Below are 23,189 nucleotides of genomic sequence, written 5' to 3' on the forward strand. Positions count from 1 at the left end.
ACAACAAGGCAGTTTTCCTTACAAAAATCAACATTGGCGCCTTTAACATTTTGCTACAACTAATTTTAGATCAGATAAAGGTTAGATTCACGCTGATTAACAAAATACATGTTGATGTAAAAATATAGTGATATACAACAGGTACTTACATCAGCATTGGAGCACAGAGAATTTCCGCAAGATATTTTCCTTGAATACGATCCCAATGGAGGAAGTCTTCTATCATTTAACCTTATTTTCTAAAAGAGAGATGGGTAAGAAACATGTAGAAAATATGATCAGAATGCTATAAAATTTAATGATGCGAGGATACGCACACTCTTCTTAGAATGGAGTTGACATTCTATTGCTAGACTGGAGCGGACTAGTTCTTTGGCCACTGGAATCTGCTTATTATCAGTGGGAGTTGGGTTTCTCTGTGCTAGAGCAGTATCTATGAAAAATGGAGTTGGTTTATTATCTCCTAGCATTTGGATCTTTTGCAAAGACCTGGTTTGTAACCCTTCAGATTCTAACATAGCCGTCTTCCCCTTGCATGTCTTATATAGAAGAATGGTGATTCAGTTATAAAACATGCTACAGTAGAGATGGAATAGGTACTGAAGAATAGAAAGGCATGACATATTGACATGTATTCCCTCCATCCGGAAATAAATGGATGGGTCTAGGCGTATTTCAGTTCTAGATACATCCAGGTTTATCCATTTCTGTGACATTTAATCCGGACGGAGGGAGTATGATGTAAGAGCTAGGGATACGACAGGACAACACAGTAAAAAAAACACGAAAAAACCCACTACAGAACCAAAGTATTCAAACCCACTGATATGAGATAGTACACTCATGTAGCTCAGGATGCAAAACTACCAGACAGTTTTCCTTACAAAAATCAACATTGTGGCCTTTAATCATACATTTTGCTAGAACTAAATTTAGATCAGATAAAGGTTAGATTCACGCCGATTAACAAAATACATGCTGATGTAAAAATATAGTGATATACAACAGGTACTTACATCTACATTGGAGCACAGAGAATTCCTGCAAGAATCTTTCCTCATAAATGGTACCATTGCAGAAATTCTTCTATCAGTTAAGCTTATTTTCTAAAAGAGAGATGGGTAAGAAACATGTAGAAAATATGATCAGCATGCTATAAAATTTCATGATGCAAGGATACACACACGCTTCTTAGAATTGAGTTGACATATTTTTGCTGGACTAGAGCAGACTAGTTCTTTGGCCACTAGAATCTGCTTATTATCAGTAGGAGTTGGGTTTCTCTGTGCTGGAGCAGTATCTATAAAAACTGGAGTTGGTTTATTATATCCTAGCGTTTGGATCTTTTGCAAAGGCCTTGTTTGTAACCCTTCAGATTCTAACATAGTCATCTTCCCCTTGCATGCCTTGTATAGAAGAATGGTGCTTTAATTATAAAACATGCGACATCAGAGAGATGGAATATGTACTGAAGAATAGAAAGGCATGACATATTGACATGTATTGCCTCCATCCAGAAAAAAATGGATGGGTCTAGGCGTATTTCAGTTCTAGATACATCCTTTTTAGCCATTTCGGCAACATGTAATCCGGACGGAGGGAGTATGGTGTAAGAGCTAGGGATACGACAGGACAAACATCAAAAAAACACTAGTTGAATGTAAAACTATATGCTAGCGGAATACGTACAAAAATAACTAAGGCAACATACACGTGTATGATTGGGAAAATAAGATGGCATTGGAACAGAGCACTAGAACAGCACTTCAATGTAAAAAAACATGGTATGGTAGACAAATGAAGTACATACTGATGAATAACAATGCATAAGATATTCAGAAGCATGATGTCCAAATTAAGCAGATGGCATTGCGATAGAGTAGAATGACAGTACTTGAATTTGAATACATGTTATCCTGAATGGAATAGGTACTGAAAAACAGGAAGGCATGACATATTTACATGCATGATCAGCATGCTAAGCACATGGCATTGCAACAGAGTAGATACACTCCAGGACATTATATGCATGTTGTACCCATATCACAGGCCAAGTTAGAGCAAGGACCTTGTGGGGTGAAGAGGATTCATCATCTTTCTGCAAGTCTTCTGAAGAACTTCCTTTACATGTTCCATCATATTGGGTATCATTGACATCAAGTTTATTGGCCTTTACATTGCTCCGTGAGGTTCTTATGGATATATCAGTGTGTGCAATTATATCTGACATGCATGGAAGACAACTAGTAGTTAGATTTATGTAATGAGTGCCTGTAGGAGACGACATAAATACTAGGACTGGGTTAACTAGCAGCAACAGGTCTCATAAACCAAAGGGAGAACACAAATGAAAGCTACAAAATATGTATCGTTTGTACTCGAGATTACCTAGATGGCACACAAAAGTATTAAAGAACAACATAGGTAATTCTAGAAATGGTATAATACTATAATCACCATCCTGCGGGATAGCATTGGTTGATGGATGATAACCATGGAACATCGTTACCTAAAGAACAAGTATCTTAGTTGAACTATGGAACAGCATGAACTCCTGAACAAGACCCGTAAGAGATCAGCATGAATATACAATGAAATGTGATGATCTATTTTCCATCCTTAGATGAATAACAAAGCCATAAATGTTGCACACAAGTAAGATGATGGTACAACCTATCTGGCTGCCATCCATAGGAGTGAGCATCATGTGCTGACTTGTCGATGGCCATGCAGTTGTTGTGGATGTCCATGTCGGGCACGTGCATTCGATGCAGGGAACTGTTGAGTGGGGACTATAGCTCCCTTCTGGTGTATGCTTCCCTTGTTGGAGTAGCTGCGGTGAGTCGGAAGACGGTGTGTCTGAAGATGCAGATAACGCATAATGTTAAGAACGACATATCTCTTTGATCTGAAGAAATACACTAAGAGATCAACAGCAAGGTACGAGAGTGGTCACATGCCTGTTGACTGAAGACTAAATTGGGGTCACACGATTTTATTTTATTTTGGTACTGTCCGATCTACGCTGGATGGCTTGATGGCCGTCTTCTGCCTCCTGGCTGACACTGTTCGGAATCTTCCCCGAAGAGCCAGCGACCAACGACAGAGCAGCCTGCCTCCGCCGTACGTGGCTCCGGCCAAAATCCCGCTCCCCTCCCCACTGCAGTGCCGTGGTTGCGCCGCCCCCGGGCCAATCCACAAAGACTACCCATCATCCAGATCCGGCGGCGGCAGCACCTTCAACTCACACAACTCTAAAAGATAGCCATCTAAGCGCTGCTTCCGCGGTGAACTTGCGGCCCCGCACCCTTACGTTAGACACCAACCAATCGGCAGCCTAGGAGCTTCGCCGCCTCGAGGGGTGCTGCTTCACATTGGGAATCAATTGGCCCAGAATAAAAATTCAGACAACTGACGTCTAAATAAAGTGATTTGAGATGAGGGTGCAACCTATCTGGCGGCATGGTGAAGTAGGCAGGTCCAGCTACCTAGTAGGTGAAGCCAGCGCGGTTGCGGTGGCGACCGGCAGCAGGGGAAGAGCGATGTCGTGACGGTCGATGGCTACGCGGAAGCAGCGCCAGGACTCTAGACGGATCCGAAGTTGGAGCCGCTCCGGCGCCGTGAACAACAGCAGGGGTGAATCGGCTCCGGTACGGTTCACGCGGCCGTCGTCGAGGCAGCACCAGCAGCACGGAGTAAGAGGCACACGGCCCAGTGCATAGCGGCAATTGGATAGTGTCTCCGGCATTAGGGAGGAGGGCGGCTGTGAAATTGGTGCGGTGGGTGGCGCCATGGAGGTGGGGCTAAGGTTTCGCGGCTCGGGAGAAGGGAGCTTCCCGGGGAGAAGGTGATTTGGCGCCCACGAGCTTTTTATGGGGGCGGGTGGGGGGGGGGAATTGGGCGGGGAGTGGAACCATGTCTTACAGACGCATTTGTCTGAAATGTGAGGGGGAGTTACAGTTCTACCCTTGCTTATGGGCTTCTCGGCGTGGGTCTGTGTACTGAGGGTCGGGGATAGTAGAGTAACTTTGCTTCTCCCCAAATAGTGGGCGGGAGCGATTTCGGGCGAGGAGGGCGTGTTTTGAACTATTGTGGGCGCTAGCGATTTCGGGCGAGGAGAGCGTGTTTTGAAATAGTGGGCACGAGCTATTTCGAGCGAGGAGAGCGTGTTTTTCCGACCATGGTTTATGAATTATTCGGCACATGTCATTTCGGCCGAGGTGAAGGCGCGCTTGGATGAAGTTACGAACCTACCCTCGATGTACAACGGGCCAATTGATGTGTGTCCCACATAGGACGGTAATTTCGCATCTCCCATTTATTTGCTCAGGCGAATTGCACCGAGCAGAGAGGATGTTTAACGGTTCGTTCAAATTTTGGGAGAACGAGCATCCACATCTACCTTACCAAGTCGATTCAAATCAAATTTTGAAATATTAGCTTGCCACTTCTCTTATATATGGAGAGATGATGCTCGGGAGTAATGTGTTTTTACATGCTCGTTGCTAGCGATTTACTATATGACAAATAGTTGACCCACTTAAAAACGCGAATCAAACCCAAAATGAAATATCTCTATTCAATGAACTAGCTCGTTCAGTAGGTCAAAATAGTGAACTAAATCCAAAATTGAACACCTCAATCGAGTAGCATGTTGTACAGTATTATAGTACTCCCTGAACATGCTGAAAGTCAAATTAATGAACTTGTTTGATATATGCGTATATCCGTTCATGTGTGGATTGCAGACAACATGTTCTCCAATTTAAATATTTGAATGCAAGTATATAACGAAACATGGTTTATATCAGTCATTGATGCATAAAACGCGACCTCCCCCTCTCCCGGACTCCTGTTCTCTCTCTCTCTCTCTATCTCTCTCTCTCTCTCTCTCTCTCTCTCTCTCTCTCTCTCTCGCCGACAATCTTTAATTATGTCGCACGCATCCGACACAAAAACATTGTTGGTCCCTCTCCTTTCTCTCCATCTCTCTCTCTTTCTCTCTCTCTCTCTCTCTCTCTGCGTGTGTGTGTGTGGGGGGTCTTTCTAGTTCGCATTCATATATACACCATCTATAGGTCTCTCTCGCAAACTATGTATGATACTCTAGCTAGTCCAATCTAGATATCTTGGGTGCACTCATCGTACGCACACAAATTCCTTGGCTCTTTGCCCGTAACTCTCTCACGCACCACTATGTCGTCTCGGAGATCTCCCCCCCCTCTCTCAAACTCTCCATCCACGCAGGTCACAAATACACATGCATATCTCACTCGCACTCGATAGGACCATCTAAAACTCTATATTTCTCCCTCATTCTCTCTCCATCTCACATGCACACACACACAATCTCATGCCCAGCTAGCCAAGTATGATGGTCTCTCACTCAATTGTAGGCACACGCAGTCCCCCCTGTATGTATATGACAAGCTAATCTTAGTCTCCATCACAAACATGTGCATGGTCTATCTCGATTTCTCTCGGGGCATCTTTCTATCGCGCACGCACTCCCTCGATCTCCCACCCATATAGTCCCCTCACGATCTCGAGGGGATCTCTCTATAACAAACACACCCTCTCTCCCTCCCCATGCGTCCATGCCATCCATGTGTCCCTCTCGACCTTATTTCCTTGTTGGCCAGACCTCTATTGGACATGTGCTACAGGGGTGTCTCTCTCCGTTGCAAACAATCACACACTAGCTATCTTCGTGTATCTCCTCGCCTCGCTTTTCCATCTCGGAGATGCATGCGTGATATGTTCGCATAGGAAACAAAAAAACACACTCTCTCTCTAATTTATCGTTTGTTGTCACTTTCTCTTTCACACACATACTCTTTTTGCACACTTACTCATTCTCCTTCACATGCACTTGATCTGTCTCGACTGAGGCACTCTCCTCCGTCCATAACATATAGATTTATTGAAAAGTCAAACATCACAAAGTTTGACCATGTACGTGGAGAAAAAGAATTACATCTAGGACGACAAACATATACCATTAGATTCACCATGAGATGTAGTTTTGTATGATGCATCTTTGGTATTGTAGATATAAATAAAATTTGCGTAAACCTGATCAAAGTTTCCAAAGTTTGACTTCTAAAAAATTTACATGCACTGCATTATTGAGCGGATGGAATATCTCTTTCCCCCTCTCAGCTATCTGACGCACCACTCAGCCTTATCGGGGCTCCTCAATCTCTCTCAAACTTTATTGGTCAGTTTGGTTCGTGACCTGACCCTCATGCCTTGATGGTCGGTACTGCCTGGTCTGGACGTGAGATGTAAAATATTTCTGCCTGACCAGGCTTGTGTGATGCTGAAGCGTTTGGTTCATGCCTGGGCCAAGCAAAGCATCAACGTCCCATCAATCAATCCATGCATCAATTATTTAATGCTAATATCCATCCATGTTTCCGTTAGCCTCGTGGCCGCACGACCAGGCACGGCCACGCGTTCGTAATCGGTCGCTTGGGCCAGGCTACTTGCAGTGTCTGGAGTTCAGCCGGGATAATTAAAGTGCAAGGGAACCCAGCCCAGGAGGGCTATCTTTTTCACAGGGTAGCAACCAAACAAGCATGCATGAAATCCAGCCACAACCCCAGGCCACGCAAAAGATGCTCAGGACGCAAGCCAAATTGGCCTTATATCTCCCTGGTTCACACATACACATGTCTCGCTCGCGCTATACATATAGACCCATCCAACACTCTCCGCCCTTATTCTCTCTCCATGTGACACGCACCCCCTAAGTACCATAATCCATCACTCCATCATAGGCTCTGTTTGATCCATGGGTTAGAGTTAGTTTGGGTTAGTTTGGAGTCAACTAACCCAAAAAGATCCAAACAGGAGGGTTAGTTTGGGTTAGATGCCTCTAACCCATCCAAAAAAACTAACCCATACAAGAGGTGCTTATTTGGGTTAGTTCTTCTCGGGACCACTAATAAACACTTTTTCGAATCTTCTCGTCCTCTCCCTCCCCGCAGCAGATCCCTCCCCACTTCCTCTCCCTCCCTCCATCTCCCTCCCCACTTCCTCGAAGCTTCTCGTCCTCTCCCTCCCTCCCTCTCGCACTGCCCGTGAAGGTGCCTCACCGTATCCGCGCTCCATCTAACCCTGCCATCCAAACACCTCTTTACTTAGAGTTAGTTCAGGGTTAGAATCTAACTCTAACCTCTAACTGAGTTAGAATATCCAAACAGGGCCATAGGCGTAAGCACTCCCTCCCTCCTAAGTATGATTATCTCTTACTAGCCATCAGGAACACACGTATTGTCTCCTTCCATCCATACGTCTATCTCGATATCTCTCGGGGCATCTTCTATCACGCACACACCTTGTCACTCGATCTCCCACCCATGTAGTCCCATCACGATCTCCAGGGGATCTCTCTATGACAAACATACACTCTCTCCTCCCCATGTCTACATTTTCTCCGTACGTCTCTCTCGACCTCTCTCCCTTGTTTGTCAGACCCCTCTTGGCCACATGCTAGGGGTCTTCCTCTCTCGGTTCCAAACAACCACACACTATCTCCTCACCTTGCCTCCGTTGTCGAAGATGCATGTGTGATATGTTTGCATAAGACACACACGCTTTTTCTCTACTTTTATCGTGTGTTGTCCATGTCTCTTTCACACACGCACACACACTTTTCTCTCTCTCTCTCTCTCTCTCTCTCTCTCTCTCGTTAGGGACTCTGTCATGTCCATAAGCATATGGATGTTTTGAAAAGTCAAACCTCAGAAAAGTTTGACCAGGTATATGTGGAGAAAAACATTTACATCTGGAACGATCATTAGATTCATCACAACATGTACTTACTTCATACTATCATTTATCTTTGGTATTGTAGATATAAGTAATTTCTTTATAAACTTGGTCAAAGTTTCAAAAGTTTGACTTAAAAAAAATGTTGGAACTACATTATCGAATGGAGGGAGTAGCTCTTTCTCTCTCTCTCTGCTATCTCTCATGGGCCTCCCCTCTCACTCGAACTCTCTATACCGACGGATTATATGCTCACCGTGTCAGCGTATAGCTCCATATATTGTTTAGTTGACCGGTCAACCAATCCACATGATGCGTTGTCAGCTCGTGTTCTATATCTTGGTGTGCTAGCCCATGTGGCAGTGGGTGAAAATAAGTAAACTAGAGGCCCATCGGACACGTGGTGAAGTAAACAAAGTTGAAACCACTCGGGGTAGCACCCCGCACGCTAGTAAATTGAGGGCGCATTGACGACAAACTTCTTGCGCGCTAAGGACGCACTCGCGCACAATTCACCACTGCGCGGCGGCATGCACAGAAGGACGCACTTGCGCAGACCCAGCACACAACAGACACCAGCACACGTGTACACCGGCGTTGCCGCCAGTTGAGATGGATGGCGAGGCAGCCAACAAGCGGAGGCAGCTCGATCCAAATTTGCATTCGGCGAGCCTGGACTTCATCGGCAGCCTCCCCGATGACATGTTGCTCGTCATCATCGGCCTCCTCCCAATAAAATCTGCCGTGCGGACCGCCCTGCTCTCCCGGTGGTGGCGCCCCCTCTAGCGCTGTGTCCCCCTCAACCTCACAGTCGACAGCTGCCTCTGCGACGGGGATTGCATACGCATGGCCGCAGTCTCCAAGATCCTTTCATCGCACCCTGGGCCAGCCAGACGCCTTGACATCCGCATGTTCAGTACCAACTTCAAGGTCCAACCCAAGTTCGACGAGTGGTTCTTATCCCCTGCCCTAGATCAACTCAAGGAGCTCAGCTTTGAAGCTGGACAATGTCGCTCTCTACCGCCGTTCGCGCTCCGCCTCACGCCAATGCTGCGCCGCGCCAGCTTCAGCTCCTGCTATCTTCCCCAGATTAATGCCGCGCGCGCCCTTCTTCTCCCTCAACTCAAGCATCTCGACCTCTTCGACGTTGTCATCTCGAAAAAGTCTAAGGAGCACCTGCTCCGCAGCTGTACTACGCTTGAGTACCTTCGTCTTGAGCAGATCCATGGGTTCATTAGCCTCCACATCGCCTCGATGAATCTCCGATGGATTTATGTGTCTTGCTGGCCTCGCAACAAGACAACAATTCTGAAGAGATCACTCCGGCTATTCCATGTTATGGTCATTGAGAATGCGCCTTTCCTTGAGAGATTGCTTGTATCGGATCTAGATGGTCCAACAAAAATCAGGGTCATTGACGCGCCAAAATTGATAGCGTTGGTGTACTCATCTGCCAAATTCTCTGAACTCTTTATTGGATCCGTAATCGTTCAGGTACATCACTCATCTTCTTCTCCGTCTTCTTGAAATTCCCATTTTAAAATTTCTTCTTGATGTATTTACAACCGTATTCCATAAAATGATTCCCAGAAGCTTGACCCAGTCCATGCGCACAGTGAAGATCTTAGCACTAAAAGCTATTGGCCCCAATCTGGATCAAGTTGTTGGATTCCTTACATGCTTTCCGTGCACGGAGAAGCTACTCATCAAGGTGAAACTTCTTTCCTATAAGTAAACGGTAATCACAACGTAACTCAATTTTTTCGTAATTTTCCCAAATTATGATGACAAGTGTAGTGTTCAAAACTGCACCTACGCACTGCACCGAAAGAAATGTTTTTAGTATTTTTTTCTCACGTGATCACCTGCATCGTTTTTATGCTGTACTACTATAGTAGCCTAGGATAGTCATAGTGGAAAGTAACTTGGACTACTCTAGTAACTCTATGGTTACCCTAAGAGCAAGTACTACCTCCGTCCTGGTTTACTCTTCCAATTTTGTAGTATCAAAATTTGACCATAGATTTAACTGAGAAAATGATAATGCATGTCACTAAGAACTATATCATTGGATTCGTATTTAAACATAATTTCAAATGGTGTAATTTTTAGTGACATGCATTGGCATTTTCTTAGGTAAATCTATGGTCAAAGTGTTATACTAAATACGAGGTAGTATTCCCTCTGTCCCAAAATTCTTGTCTTGCATTTGTTTAGATACAGATGTATCTAACACTAAAATGTAACTAGATACATCCATATTTAGACAAATTGAAGACAAGAATTTTGGGACAGAGGGAGTACAAAAGTGGGCCATGTAGGCCAAAACATGTGCCAAATTCACTTGTGATGCATTTGGGATCGATGCCCCTTCATTGCTCACCTGGTGCCCCAATCTGGATCACCTACTTTGCTCCGGTGCCAAATTAACTCACGCAATGAAAAAACATTGCGTTGTAGAGAGAGAGGACTGAGGTAATAAAAAAACACTTGTTTGGGAGAGTGAGAGGCTGCTGTAGTTGGTTTGATTGATTTGTTTATACATGTGGGTCTGTTTGCACAGCGGTGCCGACTCTCTCAGATCGCGAGAGCGGTGCCAAAATCTTTTGATTTGACATCGATGCGTATTATGTGGCATACTTTTGCGAAATATGGCATCGGCCACATAGTGGAAGGCAACAAATACATGAGAGTAAACAGAAAGAGAGAGAGAGAAAGAGAGAGAGAGAGAGAGAGAGAGAGAGAGAGAGAGAGAGAGAGAAAATATCACTAGCCAGCCAACCCTATCATATGAGCGAATGATATTGGTACCTCTTGATGACACATCAATCTTATGCAGCCAGCTGCTCTAATATGTTCTCTTCTTTTGTAGATAAAAAAAGACCCGAAAGTGAAAAATGTGCTCGACTATAACAATCTCATCGAATGCCTTGATCTCCATCTTACAGAAATTGATTTGATCGACTACTGAGGCAGCACATCTGAGATTAAATTGGCCAGGTTCTTTGTTCTGGAGGCAAGTGTGCTCAAGGTAATGAGGTTTGGTGTTCTCTGGCGCAATAATGAATGGCGTGCTGATCACCGCAAGCGTCTAAGCCTAAATGACAAAGTCTCCGCAGAAGCTGAATTTGTTTTTGAAACATCAAGTGGCCAGAGACTCGAAAACTTATTTGCCCATTAGTGACTTTTCAGGGTGGTGGATTTTAGTTTGTACGATAATGCTGTATCCACCAAATGTAACGGAAGTTCTTACGTAAACTTCCTAGTAATTCCCTCTTCCTAGGTGCAGCATTACTCCTAACATTTTTAATATCAGTTTAAAACTTGTAATATTGGCATGTCCTATTCCTGCATTTTCAAAATCCTGCGAATCAAACAGGTCCTGAGTTGGTGATGATGTTGTGCCTCCCATCTTTCACTAATAGCCGTCGGATCTAGATCTAACGCATACAAACCAAGCTCCTCCATTTTTGCAAAAAGATGCCCGCACTTGTTTCCTATTTACAAACAACTCCTTGTCTCTCACAATCAGCCTTATCTCCTCCCCACCACATCTAGAAGGCCGTGGAAAAATCTGGCACGATGGCCGCTGCCCGACCCGTCCACCCCCAATCTTGGTGTTCCATGCAATGCACGGGCATCTACGCATGGGAAATTATGTCGAACAGGGCTAGTTGTAAGCAGGCTAGCTCTATAGCCATGATGATAGTGACTGCGGACAGTGAGGCTGACTATGGTATGCCGAACACGGCGCCTATACTCAGGTGTCATCGCCGGCGCAGGGTCTTGTCACTTCACTGTGAGGAGCAACACGTAATAATTTGACCAACGGGTAGTACAGTGCTAGTACTCCTACTACTACATTGGTAGTACTACTACTAGTACTAGTAGCACCACCATCTGGATTTAGGAGTAATACCACGTCCATCTGGATTTTAGTATTTGACTAGCAATATCTAGTAATGCATGTCACAAAAAATGTACTACTCCCTCTGTAAATAAATACATGGTGTTTTATTCCTATCGGCGAGAGAACTTAATGTTTTTTACTAACTAGATTACTAATAGGATTACATGCAATGAATTAAACACTGCATGTCATGTTTGGTAGTCTCAAGTCATTGAAAGCATGCACGACCCACAACTCTCATTGGTTGATATGTCATGAAATAAGAAACAAGGAGGGAGTTAATGCACCATGCCTAAGTGTTTTGGGATTATTTGGTTTTCGTAATGTGACTTACACAACATTTTTGTTTACATGCATTAACATTTTATTAGTCAAATCAAAGGTTAAAACTTGGCGCAAAATGCAAAGGGGACCAATAAACCAGTAAACATCAAACTTCTCTCGTTTGGCCCCAACTAAAGGTCCGGTGAGATGACTATACTGCACCAGCTCGGAGGGGGACGCAACTTCATTGACTTACGACAGCTGCCTTTGGGTGAATGACACGTAGGCCCAGGGGGTGGCTGGCCCACCTATCATACAACCAAAGGTAGGTGCAGTAGAGGGCCGAGGAGTAGTACGAAATCCTATGCACCTACGCACACTAACCAAGGGCAAGAGTGATCACTCGAATCGCAAGATCAGTTGACTAGAAGCTAAGCTAGACCCATGGAGGCAATGAGCGCGAGCATCAGCCGGCTGTGCCAGATTGTCCATGATGCCGGCCTGCGGCCCGGCAATGAGGAACACGTCCAGGTAGTATTGCTTGAAGCCTGCAGGGCGATGGGCCGCTTGGACAACAGCTTCGTCTCCTTTTTCGACGAGGTCCTCGTCGGTTTCCTCGACAAGTTCACCGTCGTCAAGAAGCTTGTGGACGACTTTGACATAAGCCTCCAGCCGACGCGCCCAGGCTCTGCGATGCCCACCACCCTCAATGGCCACTATGGTGACAACCTCTTCGATGCACTGGTGGCCCTGCGACTGCCCGCCGTCGCGCCGGAGAATGTCCACCTCGAGGTCGCGCTCGCCGCGCAATGCCTGGTGCAGCAAGACACCATCGACATAATCACCCACATCTACGTGCAAAATCGTCCACAAGGACTACTACATGAAAGAGGAGGACGATATGACGTTGGCCTTCTTGGACTGCAGGGCAACCTTGTATGGCACTGTTCAGAAGCACGTTGAGCTTGCCGCCAATGCCGCTGCTCCTCACACGTTGGTTGGTGACCCGGTGCACTAGGGCGTGAGGATGTCATTGATGGATCCGTATGTATTTTTATCTTTCCGTCAAATCCATGTAGTAGTATATGATACTACAGTAATTATCTTACCTTTCGCATGAACTTCATAATTTTCGTACGTACTCCATGCATGAACGGCGCCAGAACCAAACTTCTCATTACTCTAGGCAAAATTGTTATTTTCTATCTATTGATCGCGCCATGGGGCCGAACCAAATTTTACAAGTTACGAGTTCAAAAGGAAAAGCCTGCCGTGCTCGCGTTGCACCCCCACACGGTTGGTCCGGCCCCCCGCTCAAGCGGGAATGCGTGCGGTGTTGCATTTTCACTTACAAGTGGGACCGCAGTTGAGCAAACCGACTATCGGCAAACCCCCACCCCGCCCACCGTGTGATGGCTGAGAAAACAGGAGGGAGAAGAGATGGCTGTAGCATGGACTACAAGAAAATTGGTGTCGGATGGGACTCGTGTGGGTGGCGTGTGCCATACTGCTAGACGTGAATGCTAGTTATGGCCCATGCCACCCCACTATATCGAGCCTATATCGAGGTACGCAAAACAAATTTCCTGTAGTCCGTGCTCAGCCCTCCTCAATCTCTCTTCTTAGCAAGCCAGCGGACGCGCGTAGCCCATCGTCTGTTTGCTCACATGCGGTCCCACATGTCAGTGAAAATGCAAGCGGACCCACTAAACCTACACATCTTTCACCTAGACGTGCTGGTGATGAAAAACAAATCCAAGAAAGATCTTCGGTGGCCGCTTTTAAGAGTTACTCAAGAGTAGTAAGATTCTATTTACAGTTTAACCCAAGATGCACATCTAGTGGCTTCAACTACCACTCTATTTTCATTCATAACACGACCTGGATGCTGGATGTCCCACGTGTCGGCAAAAGGAGCAAGAACCCGACCAAATCTTCGGTTGTGCTCTCGGATTAGACTAGTTGTGCTAACTTAAAAAATTTATTGTGTACTCCCTCCGTTCCAAAATACTTGACTTCCATTTGTCCAAAAAATGGATGTACCTATATACTAAAACATGTCTAGATACATATATTTTTTGACAAATAGAAGGCATGTATTGTGCAACGGAGGGAGGAGAATGGATGCAAGTTTTTGTATTGGGAAGAAGAGTACATCCATATATTGATAGAGCGCAATTCAGTAGATGTTCTATCACTTTTAGCTAGCACATAGGCTATAGATGAGATTAGTGCACTTGTTGATACTCCTACTCGAATAGAGGCTAGACATGAGACTAGATGCGAGGAAGCAACGTCTACTTCTTTACACTCGAAGAAGAAAGAACCACGCAAGATCGAGCCTCCGCAGATCACCAATGAATGCAACGAGAGGGCACTAATCCAACTTACAGGAGTAGTAAAATGTATTCTTGTGGTTCTTGTTTTCTTTGGTCTTTCTTTTATAGTCAAAATTATCGTTGGAGTTCGTGCAAAACGGAGGTACATTTGGGGTCGTGCGTTGCAGTTGGCCTTACAAGTGGGACCGCAGTTAAGGAAACCAACTATCGGCAAACCCCCACCTCGCCCGCCGCGCGATGGCTGAGTTAGAGAAACGATGAGGTTGAAGAGATTGCTCTAGCACAGACTCCAAGAAATATGGTGTCAGATGGAAGTCGTGCTGGTGGCGTGTGCCGTACTCCTAGATGTGAATGCTTGTTCTGGCCCATGCCACCCTACTCCTCCTACTACTTACTATATAGTACTACTAGTATCAAGGATTCGAGGTGCTGGTTACATAGTACAATATGGCTACAGTAAAAACACCCGCACGACGCGCGAAGCATGTGAAGCTAGTACAAATAGTGTACTACTATTGCTGATTGGCCTCATCCGATAACCTGTTGCAACGCACGTACAATTATGTATTCGAGAAATATTTTTTTGCCTCGTCGCACCACTCACTCACAGAAGCAACTCGAAAGCCATTCATAAATTTAGTAAGTTTATCACAGGCATATGATTTTATTACGTACAACAGGTCATCAACCCACATCGACAATGAGGATACATTATAAATACTAATGTTTTCACCACACAACAAATAACAAGCAATGAAATGAACTTCAACTCAACCATTCCTCGGCGTTGGAAATGCTTGCTTTGAACCACAAGTGATTCTCTGGGACGGGCCATCCATTATCGGTCTGGAGACCAATGCAGGACTGATCATCCAGGCTGAAGCGGCCTACTATATCAGTACCAGGGTAGGGAACCACCCAAATGTCCGAGGTATAGACACAGTTGCTTCTCATAAATGGTAGTAATGTTGTGTCTACATCAGTTGGATCGCCTTTCACCATCATTGGAAAGTTTTGTTCAAGGAAGAGCGAGTTTTCTCCAAGACTATCAATTCTGTACCAGGGAGAAGGAGTTGGCGCTAGCACACTAGTATCCATTCCGAATACCATGTAACGGGTGTTGGAATAGGTCCGGAGAGTGCGACCATGGGAGACTACACCTGCTTCCTTAGCAGTAACATCATCAGTGGGCTATATACACACGAGAAGATGTGATCCATCGGAATTAGTTGCCAGGCACCAAATAGTATATGGGCGCTGCTCGTCCTCATGCTCGTGATCATCACCATCGTCATCTCCCCCTTGGTTATAAAAATCTTCAAGTATAGGTGGTGGAATGTTCACAAGACCTTGGAAACACAAGAACAAGGTTAATTAGTAAGGCTGGCCATAGTGGGGGTAACATAAGTAGTATCATGCACTTGGGACTCGCAAACATGCTTATGTGACAGGCAATTAAGGAAGAGAGAGATGGTTATAGTAACATAGGTAGATACCATAACATAATAAATATGATGCTACTATGTGTCATGCATGGCAATAAATGAGACCACCTATGATACTAATCTAAGATACTATGCACTATAGAGGTAGTAACACAAACTAGTAACATATGCATGTTACTAGTCTAAGTTACTCCCCACTATGACCAGCCTAAAGGGAAACTTGCTAACCCGCATGCATGTGGATGAAACAATTATAATTACGGTGGAAGACAAACGTACCAAAACAACGAGGATGCCATGCAAAAATAGTGCCACAAGTGGTGGCAGCAAACACAAGGCCCTCTTATTGAATTGCATCACAGTACTCATCCGTGTACAGAAACTGATTTTTGAGCAATATCCATCCAGTCAAACCACTGAGGACGACAACAAGCTTGTCGAAGATAGCAACAACTTCATAGTTGTTGTAATTACAAGAGCGGCTGGCAACTCGAGAAATTGCTATCTTCCAAAGAAGACAGTCACCATGATTGTATTTGAACGAGCGTATAATACCGGTGTGCTCAACCTCTGGGCAGTCTGCTGAGATTTTTGGAAGTGGAACCCGGTCACGAGTGTACACATTCACAAGTTCCCACTCGCAGTTGGACCCAATGTAAATAACCCAATCTCCATTTGCGCCTGCCCAAGCCTTGCCCTCAAGCGATGGCATCCTAACATCATACATATCATTATCAAGCGACATCAACTTGCACAGGGCGAGGCCTCCGTCGTGACGGTTCCAGTCATCAGGGTCACGGCGAAGAAGATAGGGGAGATCAAACCACTCCTTGACTCTTGGGTTCCTTGTAATGATGTTACTAGTTGAGTCGAGAATGGGCTTGAACGAACCTGCCATGCTAGCCGAGGTGATGACTTCGCACCGATCAATGAGTTCCTCCACCATGTCATCTTTCAGATCGGGGCAAGAATAACGGGGTCGTTTCCGTCCTGTTCCCTCCATGGAGAAGACGATCAAACAATGGCAGAATAAAGGGTGAAGGGCTGAAGGAAAATGGAAGAGGGAGAGGAAGAGCGTGCGACAGCAGTTCCAAATCGAGAGGGAAAGGCGAAGAGTCGGTGGACGGTTGCCAGTTTGCCATGGTTCACGAAGGGGCGCCCCAGCCTACACGTCGGTTCGGAAATACTCCTACTACTCGCTGTCATCTCACTGATATGTTGGAACGGGACCACATGTCAACGAAACATGGTGTGTAATTTCTCGTGCAAAATGCGATCTGGCCGCGTTGGTGTGAGGTGCCGCATTAGTTATCGACCTTTATTTTTTTAATGGCATGCCGTTCAGTTTTGAAGCACGACTAACTGGTATTGTACACAGAGAAAATATAAACTAATCTACCACTACTCCACCTCCAGTACTAATAGTATAAAAAAGATATATAGGCTGGAGCTTCAGCGCTTTCTTGCCAAGGGCTGCCCACTTGCTTCTCACACTACCACCCTCTCTCCAGATCTAAAAAAGATGACCCATCTCTCCCTCCTCACCGGTGGTCACAGATCCGCCGGCGAAGAAAAGGACGTGCATCGTTGATGCACTCATCGTCGGCGAGTGAGGTCACGCACTGACGACAAGGCTGTCCTCTCAGACCTATCCCCCACGCGGGATGGCCTTTGTCCCCAAGCTCACTGCCGTAGTGTGTGCGGAGGACGACGACCATGAGTGAAGCCACTTCCCACCGACCCTCAGGTATGCTATCTCTTTTCGAACCATACCCTTGTTCTATTGCCCCATCTGGCACGTCGTTGCATGTGGATCTTTTTCCACTCCACCATCTTCCCAATATGCTATCCTCTGCTCTGTTGTCCACGCAGACAAAAACCATAATTTGCATTATTAAAGGAAACCCTACTTCATGCATACTAATCCATGTCTGGGTTGAATAAGGAAAGGAAGGGAGACTGTACTGTCCAAGAGAGTAGGCATCGAACCCGCATCTAGGTTGAAAAGGGGAAAACTAGTAGCTAAGGAATGAGTCTCATGTCTCTTGGTTGAAGAAGGGTAGAAAGGCATGCCAACGCAATAGAGAATGACCAGGTCAATCGGTTTGTTGTCCTCACATAGGAAAAAGGTGGCTAAAGAGAACAAAAATGGGACTTAATCCACATATGCTGCCTGGATATTTGTTGCTCTGGGCAACCATACCTTCCTCGCCGCTCTGCGTCCGTGGAGGTACATCGTACTGGTGCACCCACTGTCCGAATGGGCCTCCCATGCTCTTATTGCCACTTTTTTTGCTGTTAGTATAATGCCAGCAGTCAAGTCAAGCAATGCTATTGCAAAAGTGATGCCACATTTAACTAACGCCACTCTTAGTCTAATGCCACCGATAAATTTAAGCAGTGCCATTTAATGTCACCGGATCATTTTAGGGTTAGCTATTGATTGTGGAAGTATTAAAGATTTTTCAGCTAAGGCATTCTAATGTTGTTGCACAGCCAGTATACCAACGATGAAACTTGTTACTACCTTCAGATTTTTGCACTTTTAATGCTTATAGATTACATACCTCACTTTCGTGAGATTAGTTAATTTTTTTGTGTAGTGTCACCAAAATGCCAAGGCGCTGATGTCATTTTATTTTGGTTAAACTGCATAGACAATTATGAAGACAAGAGGAAAGGTCAAGAGTGGGGACCTCCTCCTCTGGCTGTTCTCTTGATTCATTCGATCAAGTTTTTATGTTTGATCGATTATCAAGATTGGGATAGCAATTTTTAAGGTCCCCCCGAGTTCGAAATGATATTTACCTTGGAGGTACATGGTTTATAATTTTTTATACTGTCATTAGTTAATAATGCTAGTTACCTTCAGACTTCTGTATCTGGTTTAATGCTCATGCACAACTAGTATACCAATGCTGAAACTTGTTACCTTTACATTTTGTATTGTTAATTCTTATAGAAACCTTCTAGTGCTAGAGTTTATTGAAATCTGTTCAGTAAAACCATTGTACTATACCCTGTAATAAACAAACTATCCTACTGTTGCACTAGCCACTGGATTAGTGTATATTTGTAGTATTCGAATGGTGTTGCATTAGCGTATGGACATAAATAAAGTGTGGCAAGCTTTCACAGATATGTGCTCAAGAAAACTACTACCTGTTTTTCTAAATACTAGACGTTTGGGTACTTTAAATTGAACTATGAAAACGTCTTATATTAAGGAACAAAGGGTGTAGACTTCACTCAAATTATCCCGGTAAAGCTAGTCACACCTTTGTTAAAATTAATGTTCATTATGTTATTGGAGGAGGTCTGTATGTTTGTCTCTAATGCCTGTTGACTACATGCCCGACATCATGATGTAATGTTAAGTGATTTCCTTTTGTACAGTGTCATTGAATTGTCAAGGTGGTGATGGCATTTTATTTTAGTAGAACTGCACAAAATTTGCTTAAAAGAAGAGGAAAGGTCAGGAATGGCTCAGTTTTTCAGAAAAAACTATGTATGCCTTCCTGACATAAGCCGCTGTTGCTTTATTTATTCCTTCAAACAGGTGGTTAGAAACAGTCTTGCTACCTTTTCCCATTAAGAAATTGGAATGCTTATATTTGTGAGTCTATGCTTCAACTACTGCCACTTTTATAGTAATCACACTTTCAATATCTATGCAAACAGGGATGCTCGATTTTAGTGGAACTGCACAAAAAGTCCAAGTGGTTCAACATTAGGAGCATGTTTTTTTCCAAACCTTTATATCCAATTGGTGGCACTATGAGCTGTTCATTACGAAGGTACATGGTTTGCTACTATCTTGCTACTCTTTTTGTACTGTCATTAGATAGTAATACTAGTGGTTTGCATGTGAATTTATTGGCAGGGTGGACCTACTTTGGAGGTGCAGGACAGATTTCAATGATTGGATGCTCAATTTCGGTTGTATCGATTTCACCTCTTCCATCACTCCGAACATGGTGTGGTATATGTTTACTAGCTGCTTGATATTTGTGCAGACAGAGATGTCTGCCCGATGCTATTTGGCAAACAAACAAAGTGTCCGCAATTTTGGTTGAACTGCACAAGAGAATAGTATAGTCACTGCATGCAGTGCCATTTGAAAATAGACACAAAGATTGGATAGTCACTTCATGGACTGCAGAAAAGTAGTATTGTACTATTTACTGGCCAACACTAGGTGCTTCATTGCTTTGGTCTAATTATACAATGGGCATCATTTTCCCTAAGTTAAAGTTTGTATTCCGAAAATAGTCTCGCGGTGTGATCGAGAGAAGATCAAATCATATTGCAGTGAATGTTCCTCCATCATGTGTGGTTCATTCTCATGGTTCCAGCTGTTGGTGAAACCACTTACGTTTGCAAGAGGAATTGTAGACTTCACAAACAAATTTGTCTTTCAGTCTGTACTGAATGTTGGCCAAGAGGAGCACCCATGTTAGTAGGAAGAACAAATGTTTTTTCTAGATCTTTGCTTTTGGAGCTACATATTTGTATATGATCGGTGAATCATTGAGATGCATTAACATATTGATCTTATGTATGGGAATCGTACTAGTTAGTTCTAGTTGCGACACAAGATCCGAAGTGGCTGATCTTTGCTTTTGGAGCTACATATTTGTATATGATTTGTGAATCATTGAGATGCATTAACAGTTACTTATTTCTGTTTGCTCAGTGTTTACAAGTTACTGATCGATAACTATCTAGCCTACAAATGCGCTCTTGGCAGTTTTATTTGCGACGTAAGATGCGAAGTGGCAGTTTTTTGAATAAAAATGCCTACCTCTGAAGAAACTGACAAGCTATACTATCGATCCTACACGGATAAAAATGCCTACCTCTGAAGAAACTAACAAGCTACACTATCCATCCTACACGGATAAATAGCAGATCACGCACGTACTACCTCCGTTCCGGTTTGCAGGGCTCAATTCAAGAAATAACCTACTCGATCCTACATGAATAAATAGCGGATCACGCACGTACTAGTACCTCCTTTTAGGTTTGCAGGGTTTAATTCAAACCTCTCACCAACCAAGGTACTCCCTCCCTCCGAGTTTATTAGTCCCATGAGCAAAGCAGCAAGACCAAGGCATGGCAATAATTAACGGCATGCAGAAGTTTAATCCTAATTAATTCCAGCGATTTAAGTGGCTGCATGCGTGCCCTTGGTTGTGACTCGTTGCATGCTGCTTCGCGAACTGCCTGCGAGCGATTCTGAGTACCTGCATGCAGCTGGCCGTAATTAACGCAGCTAACTGATGTGAAAAAAGATACGCTTTAATTGTTGCAGGCTTTTTTAATCTGTGAAATCATTATTGACAAGGAGGGAGATGATTCGAGTGCACTCGTTTGACCACCATGCCGGCATGTGACCCAGACGGGACGGGACAACATAGTCATAATTTCAGTTTCCCTAGTTTTCCACGGCAAGCTGGCGCGCTAAGCCATTATGCATTGAATTCCGATGACCGTCGCGCTACCTTCCCCCTATAAGTACTATTACCCGGCCTTCTCCGGTGCCACCGTAACCCAACCCGCCATATCCTCATAAGCCCCCACCGGCCTGATGTCGCTCGCCAAGTCCGCCATGCCCCCGCCCGTCTGCGGTAGGCGACGCCGGAGGCGGTCACCACCGGAACTAGTGTTCGGTTTGTCATGGAAAGGCAGATGGAGGGAGGAGGCATTCTATCTATCTTTAGATGGCAATGCGCAGATAGAGGAGTTGTTGCAGCGCGACCGTATGGCGGAGGAGCAGGAGTTGTTGGAGCGCGACCGCCTGGCGGAGGAGCAGCGTATCGCCGATTTGCGCTGCCAGCGGGACATGGAGCAGCAGCGGATGCTCTGAGTCGCAGGCAGAGCACCCGTAACTGGGCCGACTACGTGGAGGCCGGCGCCCGACAAATAGCCCTGGAAGCTGTCGGGCACGCACGTGTTCGTGACGCCGATTTTTACTACCAGCTCGTCAAGTGGGTTTCCCGCCTGGAAGCCAAAGCTTTGGTGGACCATGCCGACATGGAAAGGGCCAACGTGCGTGAGCAGCGCGCCCTATCGCACCTCTGGCAAGTCCGAGGCGAGGCGCAGGACACCGGTGCCAGCGTTTAGCGTGTACCACAGATGGCGGCCGGCATCGTCTAGTTAGCTAAGAGTAAGTTAGTACTTGTCTAGTGGGAGTAGATAGTTAACTTGGCTATGATGGTTGTCAATGTGGAAGTTCAGTACTCTATATGTGGATCAGACATGTTGCTTTGCTCTGAATGTTGAACTTTCCGTTTGAACGTATGGAATGGGCTGTTATTTATTTAAATGGGTTGTATTTGTCCTCGATGGGTTTCGAGGCTGACTTGTGGGCCTAGCAAGTTGACGCGTACACAATCAGGAGATGATTGTACGTGCAGAGGATGACAGTAGGGGCCCGCCAAGGTCATGGTAGTATGAAAGCAAGTGCCTCCTTATTTCTAGCCAATAAAAAAATGCCTCCTCCTAGTGGATTTCTGACATCTGGGTCCCATGCCATTGTCAACGTAGTCAATAAACAAGAGAATTGCACAACGAGCGGCTGACACCAGGGACCCAGCAGCTCGCCCAGTTATATTTGTTTTGGGTTAATTTGATAAATGCCTCTGAGAAATGCCACTGCAATTTCCAAACTTTGAAAAATGCCATTTCTAGTGGCATTTTTCGAAGTCTGGAGTGGCATTTTTCAAAGTTTGCAAACTGCACTGGCGTTTTTCAAAGTTTGCAAAAATTGCAGTGGCATTTTTCAAAGTTTGGAAATTGCAATGGCATTTTTATGAATCGCCATAATTGGAGTTGCATTTATCTAATTTGTTTTTGAGACGGAAGCAGGGTGTCAACTGGGCTGTGCGGGACACTCTGGCCTGTCTAGACAACCTTTTCTTTTATGTTTACCACAGACCAGCACGGTAGTTTTTTTTTCTTTCTGAAAATGGCTAGCCCAGTTTTTTTGTGATTTGTCAAGTAAGTCGCTTTATCAGGCATGTTGGGCTGCAAATCTTTCAAGACGAGGAGAGCTTCATTCGGCTGGCTGAGAAAATAGCCTATCACTAATGAGAAATGGGCTGTACATTTTTAAAACACATCAAACCGGGAATTAGTTTCAAATATCTTTTTTTCATTTCGAGATTTTAAATTGCATTGATTTTTATGCGTGGACAATTTATTGGATTTTATATTGATATACATTTATTTTTAAAATCAGTCTGAATGTGACTCGAAATTTCGGGATTAAAAACAGTTCAGACCGCACTGACATATGCAAAATTTCGTATAATTTTTTAACCGTGGCCACAATATGGGTTGTAATGCTAACAAAAAGAATATGGGCTCCAAAAACCCCGTAAGAATTAGCAAATGGGCCGTAAACTATTTGAAATAATGGCAGATGGGCTGTATGCTGTTTTCCACAGATTT

The sequence above is a fragment of the Triticum dicoccoides genome, chromosome 7B (assembly GCF_002162155.2).
Source record: "Triticum dicoccoides isolate Atlit2015 ecotype Zavitan chromosome 7B, WEW_v2.0, whole genome shotgun sequence".
Classification (NCBI taxonomy): Eukaryota; Viridiplantae; Streptophyta; class Magnoliopsida; order Poales; family Poaceae; genus Triticum; species Triticum dicoccoides.